The sequence below is a fragment of the Pollachius pollachius genome (assembly GCF_949987615.1).
Source record: "Pollachius pollachius genome assembly, chromosome: 15".
In the NCBI taxonomy this organism is placed as follows: domain Eukaryota; kingdom Metazoa; phylum Chordata; class Actinopteri; order Gadiformes; family Gadidae; genus Pollachius; species Pollachius pollachius.
Genome location: NC_136948.1, coordinates 13,431,943 through 13,443,058, shown reverse-complemented (window position 1 = coordinate 13,443,058; position 11,116 = coordinate 13,431,943).

Below are 11,116 nucleotides of genomic sequence, written 5' to 3'. Positions count from 1 at the left end.
GCAAATGTTCCATGTGCTGTCCCATAAACGTCTCCAGACTTGACTACAGCTTGCTTTAAGGGAGGGCTCTGTGTAGCCAACATGTTGTGGAAGTCAATTTATGGGTGGTTCTTGTCCACCAATGAATTTGCTCGAAGCGGTGCCTCATTTCCCCTTTTGCGAGTCCGCCACCAAGGAACACTATCTGTCTGGCCGAAACCCTCGTTTCCAGATAATTGTCAGCATAAAGTGATCTTTACAGCTGGGCACACAACACAAGTGTGGCGGAGCTTATCCTGATATGAGAACATGGCTCTCTTTGAAAGTGCCCCAGGGAACACAGATCTCTCTCTCTTCTCTCTCCTTCCCTCCCTCCCCCCTCCCAAGCACACACAGTTCCTCATTACCTGATTGATGCTACTGATTAACTGCCAACTGGATTGGCTGCAGGAATTTATCATTGATGCTGATTGAACTGACTCTGGGGCCAATTTCAATCAGTGACGTTGAAGGACGTGCAGCGCTCCAGGAGCGGCCCTGGCGACGCGCTGCTCCCCCACCCTGAAACTCTTCTCTACACAAAGTATAGATTACTGACTTCATGTATCGTGCAAGCAGGGGCGTCCAAGCCCTGGTCAGCATCAGCTGTATGGGAGTCTCTGTCAGCGGCGGTGATGTGCGGATCAGCCAGCCGCTTCAAAACCGTCCGGCTCAGGAGAGGAAAATACTTTGGGTTTGTTTTTAGGTGGGTGGTCCGTTCTCCCCGGTTTCCCCTCCAATAGATATTTTTCGCCTTGTGAAGGCCTTTCTGCTGGTTCCGTTTATGATGTGGCGGAAGCGCGGTCGTGCGATTGACGAGAGGGATTATGTGTTGCATTAGTGTGACGTACTGGGGGATGTGCGCGTCCCGGTGGTGACATTGGGCTGGCAGCGGAGGCAAGAGCAGGCTGGAATCAGTACGGTAGAGCTGATGAAAGACAGCGAGTCCCTCCCCCCTCCGCACTATGTTTAAATCTTCGGAGATGTGAACATCATCACCCACACCACCGCCACGCTGGACGAAGAAAACCCACATAAAAGCACAAAAATAGCTAACGCATTTCTGTAGAGGCGAGTTCTACTCAGCAAGCCGGTTTGAAAGGTTTGTTTTAAGCTCTCGCCGGGTAACCAATAGCAACTGCAGTCAGTGGCAAGCAGGAGCGGCGCGGTCTCCGAAAACTGCTGGTCTGCAGACAAAGTGTCCCCCAGCCAATAGCTGTCTTCCGTTATATACGACAGAGCAGAGATCCAAATTGATTCATGGGGCTAGTTGAGGGGCTGCCGGGGAGGTGCAGCAGTATTAAATTCGTCCTGTCAAGACACATTCAGAGACCTCGCAGTGGCTCCTCGAACCACTCGCTCTCATGTAGAACCTGACATTTTTGGGATGAAACCATTTGCCCCAGTTTGTTGGCAGTGTGGGGCTTTTCATACCGTGTATAAATGGCCTGTAAAGTGGGAGTAAAGAGGACAAGGGTGACGTTAAATGAAATAAAGAAAAACATGGCAACCAGCTCTGCTTATTTTTGCGCGACACATGCTTGCTTCTCACCTCACCTTCTCAAATCGTCCCTTTAATCTGAAACCTGGGGTAAAATTCTCTAAACGACACATTGTACGCATGTTTAGCTTGTGCGTGTGTATTTACCGGGGACCCCCCCCCCCCCCCGTTATACGGCTTCGGCTTCGGGTCAAAGACAAGGTCGGTTTGAGTCAACCTGACGCACAATGAAGGCCTGTCTGCCCCGGCGCGGTATTAAAACACAACAAGATGGAAGGCAGGAGAAGGAGCGACAGGATGTCCGCCACCCTGAAAACAGGGCCATGGTTGGCTTAACGCCGGTCAGGAATGATGTTGGCACGGGTTGGCCATCGCGTACCGCAGCCTCCTGTGTTGCCTTTGGAGGGACCCAGGCCGGGCTGTTGATGTTGACGTACTGGTACCCTTGATCTCACCCCAGACAAGCCCTGTTCATTACGTCTCTCCATGGACCCTGCATCTTTAGGGAGACTACAATAGCATTGTTGTTCCATCTCCAGCGCTTTATTAAAGCAGCAGCCTGTGCCTTAGTCATCCTGGGTGTCCTGCCCTTCTGAATCACATTATACCGCTAACGTAACCATTTCAGGAATAAGTTTGAGCAAGTAGCAAGAAATCAAATCAAGAGAACTTGGGGAACTTTATGGTCCACATGTTTTTCGAGATCAGTTCTGAACGCGAGATGGAGGTTGACGTTTGCGCACTCGAAGACGTATCGGCTTCCTATGTGTTTTAACAGGCCTGGTGTTCCTGCGATATTATTTCCCTGGTGTTTCTCATCAAGTGGTTGGGTCTAGTCCACACTACGGTCCTCCACAGCGCCATACCGCAGACTCTGAGGCGGTGCCAGCCAACAAGCCTCCCTTTTGGGCTTTTAATTTTTGCATCAGAGCCGGTCACTGGGCATAGCTTGAGCGAATCATCACATCTACCGGTGGGGATAATAGGCGTCGTTTCAATTACCCCGTCTGTGGGCAGTGGATTCAATGCTCTCCCTTCGGTCTGAAGCGGGCAGTGGTGGCGACCACAAGGGAGAGACAACAACAAAAAGTGAACACACATCTGGCCAACAGATGTAGGCTACCTGTCCCTTGTGATGGGGGTGGGGGGGCTGCAACATCAAGATTCACTATTTGTTTGCAGCTCACAGTGCAGAGCCTCATATCTAGCACTCGTAGTGTGGCCTCGAAGTCCTGATTGGATAGGAGTTTCTTAACTTTGGACACAGTACAGTACACACACAAACAAAGATGATAAGAAAGTAAATATAATTTGGTTTAGGAATAATAATATCGTACTGATAAACTTAGTACCCACATGTCTTTGCTTGTCCAGCAGGCCGAGAATGAGATAATCTTGCTTGTTTTTGTCTGTAAAAGAGATAAAGATTGAGAATACATTCAATTACATTTGATGGCCGTACACACACAAACACACACGCCTTAGCCTGTCTAACAGGAGACTTAAAAATACCTGTGTGTGTAACAACACTGTTTCTCAACACTACATGGAACGCCCGTAGAATTCTGCATTATGAGTATTCGTCCTTTATTTAATGAACTGAGGAAGCGGCCAACAGGAATTCCCCAGCCTCGTTGGCAGGGATTTAAAAGCAGGATGTACAACATAATCTCAAAGAGGGGGAGGTGACACCACTGCACATCCCAGCATCACTGCAGAGGCCTCTGCGGTAGACCACTGATACCGCTGTGTTCCAGGCCACACCAAACCGTGTGGGAGTAACCCGAGGAGAGCGACAGCGAATGCCAGGGATGGCGTTGGATGAGGTTCCGCCACACCTGCTAGAAACTGCCGACTCAGCGGCCTCGTGTTGTTCCTGTCTGCGATGCCAAGACCTCTAAACCCGACGGGATGGCAGGGACAGCGGGACCACCCCTGCGCACGTGTGCGTGGAAAAGGGCGCGGTTGCACCGGTTTGAATGGCTGGAAGATTTACTGCATCCTATTAGCTTCTGCTTCAATCCCTGCCAACATAGCCTGACAATGGCAGGCCGCCATTTGCACCCTGTCAAAACACGAACATGTTCTTTCATTAATAGCGGTAATAGATACTCGCATTCATAGAGATGACTAAGGTACCTTCTACAGGAAGGGAGAGGCATGCAAGGCCCCTTGAGAGTTTGACAATTTGTACTTTCTACCTAGCTTTGTGCTATTGTTGCTATGGTCCACCCACTCCATTGTGGTCAACTCATATCACAATGAGTGGATGTTCAGGTGCAGGTCCGAACCAGAGCAGAACACGAGCTAGCCCCTGGGCTCTGCTCCCCATGTTAGAGCTGCTGCAGCTGCTCTGTCCAGGCAGGATTTTCTTCCTGTAAGCGGGTGTCAGCCACCACACGGGACCTTAATGAGGATAACATCCAGGCCACTCTGGGGAGGGGACGTTAAACGGCAGATACATGCGGTGAAATGAGAATCGTGGGGACAGGGCCAAGGATGCGATGGCACAGGGCTTGTTTTCTTTAGCCCGGGTGCGAACCCCGCAAGAATCTGAGACTGTTTATGTTTTTTTTATGTTTTTTTTAATGGCAAGCCCTTCTAGGAACTGCAGGAGGAAAGACCCATCGGGTGGAGGGGCCATTATGTGTCCGAGAGATTATCAGGGGAGCAGGAAGACGTAAACAGCTCTCATGTGTTTCCAGCGCAAGCTCGGAGCCAGACAGTTGGAGGGCCGCAGGAGGACAATAAACACAACAATCCAAACAGTGTACTGAATGGGCCTTCAGCTCGAACCCTGGACCGAGGACAAAGAGGACATGCCATGTTCTCTCAGAGTTTAACTCTGACTTTGACAATTATCCCTGACTCAAGAAGAGTACAAAAAGCTGAAAAGGGCATCCATTAAAAAGATTTGCTGTTTCATCCTACAATTAGCAGAGAGTTGTGTACATGTGTACAGGGGGGAGAGCATGGTGTGATGCTCCCTGATTGGGAAGTCCAATAGGGAAAGGTATGTTGCTTTGGAATGCCTCAGCGCTCATTAAACCACATGAGGTCATGCGATGAAGACTATGTATTGGAGCGCTGGGCTGATGGACAAGGCGGCGGCTGACATGGTGCTTGATTTGTTTGCTTCATTTGGACCAGGCTACAGAAGATGACAGCGGGGAGACTGTCCAGGCTATAAAAACATCTCCCCCCCCCCCCAACCCTCTCCCTCCTTTGCAAACTATAGGCAGCCAGCCACATGACACCAGCAAGCAGACACACACACAGACACACATACACATACACATACACATACACGTACGCACACACACACACACACACACACACTTGATGATCACCATGTTTTATTTTTGTTGCCGTAAGATTCATTATCTTACGGCTCGGTGACGTGACAAAACATCCCCCCCCCTCTTGTCACTCTTTATTGGGCCAATTAGCAAACATAACTTTTCCAGCCTTCTGAACTTCCTCACCACTGCCCCCCACGCCCCCCACATCTCTTCGGGCTCCTCGTATTACACGTCGAGTTCAGGAGTCATCATTGTGCTAGATTGCCCAGGAACCGTGGTTTGTACATATTTTCCATCCATCCGATCCATTGCTCGAGTCTTGGGTGAGTGGACCTGTAAAATATTTGTGGCAAAGCTTAAATGATGTCAGTAAAGCATTGTAACAGAAGGACTTCCAAAATGTGTTTTTTTCTACGTGGAAACGAGCTCACCCGAAGATTTGTACGTAATTGTGTTTATGTTGTTGCCGACTACTCACTGACGCATGTATTTATTACCAAAATAAACACACTTCATTTTTTTGTCTATTTTGCTGAGTAGCACAAGTTAATTGCATAATTTGAGCTGTAATTGAAATGAACTTGACTGTAGTGTGTCTATTTGAGATGAAATGTCCCTCGGCCACTCACACATGTGGTTGCCTTAAAATGCCTACAGAGCAAATTCTTGAGTCTGTCTCCACGAAGCGCACAACTTCAATTCTTTAGAATTGACACACTGATCAAATACATGGATGAGGCTCCTTGCTGTGAGTCATGTCTATATTTAAAGGTTAGTCAGATGGAAAAATCTGTTGCCTGGAGGCTCTGGAACATGGAAAATATTAGCAGAATGAACACAATGACACAGACTCGCTGCTCAGATCCTTTCTAGGTAGCGTCTGTCTTCCCTGTTCATTCATTAAACAGCGCACTGCTGATAATCAGTGTGGATATTTAACAGTCCTGAACTTGACTAGTATGAATGAATGTAACAGAAAATTGGAAACAATGCAGTAGTGGATAGTATATTAGTTTCTACGTGACCTACAACTGTCTTTTATGATAACTATTACGTTTTTTTGTCATGAAAATCCAATCCTTTCTGCATTAAACATACAAAAATAAATAATAATAACCATGAATATTCCTTTTGACATCGTTCAACAATGTAAAGCTGCATTACTTACGACCCAGTCAGCCCAGTCACAATCCCCTTGATTGATACAAACAATTGGACATTTTTTGTAGAAATACATCTGCTTCTGATGCTAATGAAAAAGACAGACGGTTATTCCAGCAATCCGAGGAAGAATTATGGGGTGTATGGGTGCGAAACTAAAGAGGAGACAAGGGTGAGTCTAAGGACAGCCTCTTGGTTACTTCATAACTTGCACAAACACGCGCCGGTGCACAGTGGGACCCTGATCCCTCTCACCCTCCATCCTGTCCATCTGATAACACCAGGTTCATTAGTGATGAGCCGCTCTGGCAGCAGGGTGTGGTCAAGGGATCAGCTTGGTGGTTGCCAGGGGCAACCTGACCCAGCGCTACACAGCTGTGAGTAGTTAGAGTTAATTACCAGCCAGATTGAAGCACTGCGGTGTGACATCTCCCTCGCTCACTCTTCTCACTCTCTTATTCTCTCTCTATCTCTCTCTCTCTCTCTCTCTCTCTTGGCTCACTCTCTCTCTCTCTCTCTCTTTCTCTCTCTCTCTCTCTCTCTCGGCTCACTCTCTCTCTCTCTCTCTCTCTCTTGGCTCACTCTCTCTCTCGCTCTCGGATCAATCTCTCGCACTTCTTTGTCTATCTCTGAGAGCTTAAGACACTGTACCTATCACTAGTGTCTCGACAGTTCGCCATGGGACTTGGAAGAAAAAGGATAGATTGGCTTTAGGTTTAAACAAAGGCAATAGGATAAGGTGCCAAGAGGATCTTGTTTCCAACTTCAAAAACCACAGTCTGCCTGTGGGCATCCTTCAGCAAGATTCCAAACCCTAACCCCTACCTGTCAATGCATGAGATGAACCTAAAACATGTAACCAAATCTCTTTGGTTGAAGGTATCTAAATAACTTAAGAGTAACATCACAACCGTTTAAAATGGACACTGAACACAGTGAGCACTACAACTCTTGTGTGCACTGTCCAAAATCCCCCCCCCAAAAAGTGATTCTTCATGCCCAAGTCTCCCTCATTCATCATAATGTCCCCCTGGCCTGCAGGAGCCTGGCTCTGTGGTTCCCAGCCTCACACGGAGCCACCGGTCTCATGCTACATCCCTGGGGGGGGGGACTGACGACTGTAAGTACTATGGTCCCCATGCCACGTGAAGTCATGAGGATCAGCAGGAAAAGTAAACTCACCTCTTCTGGCACTTAAGGCTGTTTAGCAGCACGTCTGTCCACGCGCTTATTAAAACTTGGCTCCCTAATGACCGTTGGCCCTTGAAGCCCACTGAGCGCTCAGAGCCGCGGCAGACCCACCGGGGCCTCTCTTCCTGCTTCCTATGGCGCATACGGCCTGGCCGGACGACCGGGCTACTGCAGCACCCGGCCTGTGATGCTGACGTTATGCATGTATACATGTCTTCTTTAAGTGTGGGGGCCTGTCTGTCACCTGCACCAGTGCTTCACGAAAAGCCTGACGTGTAAGACGTGGAAGAAGGCCGCAAAGAGACGTCAGCGCTGGAATGAATGAGTGAATTTTCCGGGGGAATCCGTATCTGGGCCCCAGGCGCCTTTTACTTGTGTGACGACAGGTCAACCCCAGCGAGAGCGGCGTCCTCCCTCTTCTTCAGTCATCAAGTCACACTCTTTCTTCTTCTTCAGCAAGGATCACCTCCTCCTCCTCCACCTCCTCTGAGGAAGAGGAGGAGCACAACGTGGAGCAACACGGCCATAAAAATGGTTTCATTGATTACCACGCTCGAGGGAGACAGAAAGAGCGTGTCTGTGACACCGCCGCTGCTGCTGACCTATTGACCTCAGGGGGCCGCAGGGTTCCCTGCCTCACTTGTCCCCCCCTGGCCCGCGACCCGAAAGCACTTTGAAGTCATCTCGGCTAATTGTAGTGTTGTTACGATTTGTTCCTTCTTTCATTTTAAATTGCTTTCACAATACCTAACCTGAGGATTGGGCGCTGAGCAGAGTATTCCAAGGTCGTATTCTCTAAATGGGGCTAGGTTTAATGGCTCAAGGAATAACACAGTTATCATGCTTAATCGGAAGCTATGCCGGCCGAATTGACCCTGTGCAGGGGGTCAAATCGATCATGACTTGCTGGCAGTACTTCCCTGTTAATTGGGAGCAGTGTGACGACAATTTCTCATTGGCATGACTCTTGGTGAAAACACACAATAAACCTTGGTTCGCCAGCTAACCAGGCATGAGGCTCTTTCAGCAGTGACAATGGTTAGCATCACAAAGGTGATAGAAAATAAGGGTTTGTTTTCCCTCAGGGGCGAATTCATCTGTGAATTCCACAGTTTAACCTCAGAGGAACGGCTACCTGGTGGCTAGACTACAAACTATTAACGCATGCCTAATTCTGGAGCTGTGTTGTTGAAGAAGTCGCGTGTCATCGATGACTCAGCCCCGACAGAGTCAAGAGCGGGCAATGTGTGTACGGACTCATCCATTCCCAGAAGAGAGTTTGTAAACGCGCATTACTCAGCCCCAGCATGGCCTTAACACCAAAAACAACTCAGACCAGGAATCATTCCTTCTTTTTTTCAGAGGGGCCGTCTGACAACTATGAAATGGTCGGTCTTTGGGGTGAAAAGTACGGCAGGAACCAACAGATGGTGATTCATTACCGAGCACGTGTTTTCGGTCCCAGTACATCACAATTACTGTCAGACGTGGGCCCGGGCTTCAGTTGACAGTACGGAGAGTAAACTGTAATTTGGTGCTGGGGCTCCGCTACCAATGCGTTGTGCCCGCGAGTGTTTATGATACAGAACGCCCCCCTGAGGGTATGTTGTTGGCTTCTTGGAAAACAAGCCAGGTTGAGGAGTGACTTTAGAGGAAATCTTTGGGAAACCAATACATCAGAGTTAGAGGGAATGGGAGGGGGGGGGGGGGGGGGGGGGGGGGGGTGTACCTTGGAGGAATGTAGCTGATGATATACTGAAATGTGAAAGGACAGCTTCACACTCGCATCTCATTTCACGGGACACCTCATTTTGGTGGAGCGTTCGCACTACTAGGTGAAAAGAGTAACTTTTCCCAGAATAAGGAGTAATGGTCTTTTACATCCCCAGCCTAAAATAAGAAAAATACTATTTCCTTCATACGGTCTCTGCGGCCTTCATTAAAACTCAATGAAAACTAAGAGGAAATAGTCTCCATGTAGTTTCCCTAATGCGGTGGAAACTAAAAATAAACACATATACTTATTTGAAACAGTGAGACTTTCAATTATTTTTCTTAATTCAATCATTCCATTATACACAGCAGCAGTTATTTTGTTTGCATGAACTTGGTTAGAATGATGTAGTATAGGAAAGGCGTTTTACAGCGCCAGGCAGTTGGCACCATCCAAGCAAGGCCTTGCTTGGATGACGCTCCACTCGTATAAAATATTCTGTCTAATCGTCCTTGTGTATCCCTCCTACCGTCAGTTATTAGCTAAAGTATTTATGGAGCTGTGGTGGTGAAGGATGCCATCAGTTGCTATAAGAACTCTTCCCAGTTCCTGGAATGGCCTTGGAGCCATGGAAGGGGGTGCAGGCCAACCAGAGCTGCAGAGCAGTACAACAGGCTAGGTGAGTGCATGCAGGGACTGGGCTAATAGCTTGGCGAGCGCGGCTGGACTTCAGGTCGCTTCGGGTCCAAAGTACTGAGGCTAGCGCTTCTTAAAAAACCTGCTGATCTGGAGGCGGAGAAGTGCTGAAAAAACGTTCAGAGAAGAGGAAATATAGAAGAACCAAAAACAAAAAGGAAAGGAAAGTAGTTGAGCTCAGAGGAAATGTGTGCTTTATCACACGCCTTATTTCACCCCATCACCTCCTTTCCTCAATTGTAGATTCACCTTCAAGGGGAAAAAGCCAAAACGAGTCCTCCTGTCACTAGGTCTTCAGACTTCCTAAAGGGCAGACTCCAGAGTCTCCTTCCCAGCACACAGTTATTTACTAGTGGCTACTAATGCTCTTCTGATTTACGACGGGTCAGGATTTTATGTACATTTGATGGTCTCAGGGTGAGTCGGGCTAATGAATGAAAGCGCCTAGACTTGGCCCACGACTGGGAAAATGCTTGTAGCTCGGAGAATTTACAGCAGGGTCTTATTTCACCTAATTGGCAAACAGCACGATCCACCCTTTGAATCATCTCCAACAATATTTTCTACACCGTGCGATGACATTATTCCCAATCTTTTCCTCAAGATGGTCCCTTCAGTAAATCATAACTAAAGACTACCCATGCAGACATAAAAGAGAGGGAACTGGGGACTACCGCACTGCATGGTGATCTGTTGAGATTACACTCCCTTAATGGAGATCAAATATACATTTTTTGACTCGCCTGATATAAATAATAGTGAGGATGTCTTTCAACAGTTTATATTCCAGTGCTACCTTAAACAACAGGTCTTATCCAGGTTGTATTCCATGGATGCGATTCTTACCCATAACGCTGCACACACAACCATGGTTGGAGCAGGGTTTCCCATATCTGGGAGGGTGGGTAATTCTAGGTCTAGGAATTACTCCAGGTAAGCTCCCCAATGTTAACAGAAGTATGCGAAAGACTTTGAGCTCTTCTCCCACGAATCATCCAGCTGCCCAATCACATGGGAATGAAGACCATGTAATTATCCACATTGCATTCTCCAAGTATCAAAACTGCCAGTAAAAAGGCTGCGATAATCATCACACGCACACACACACACACACGCACACACGCACACTCCCTCATCAAACACACACACACACACACGCACACGCACACGCGCACACGCACACACACACACACACACACACACACACACACATACTAATAAAACACTCAGGAAAGAAATATAATTTTGTGTGCTGTGTTGTGTTTTTTTTAGGCCTCTGGTATCTGGTTTTGCATTCCACAGTGTTAGACGTAAAATATCTAATAAGTATCATATCAGACACACAAGTGTAGTATGTTAGGGCTGTTCTTCTTTTCGAAAGGGAATGAAGGAGTTATTTGGAACAGGAAGTTTTAAGCTCAATTTAATAACCTTTCCTGGTATGTAAGGAGTTTTGTATGTTCCTTGGGGCTAAATCACATAAGAGTTAGAAGAGAGAACGCTTTGTTAACCACTTTGTAACCTCACAACTTA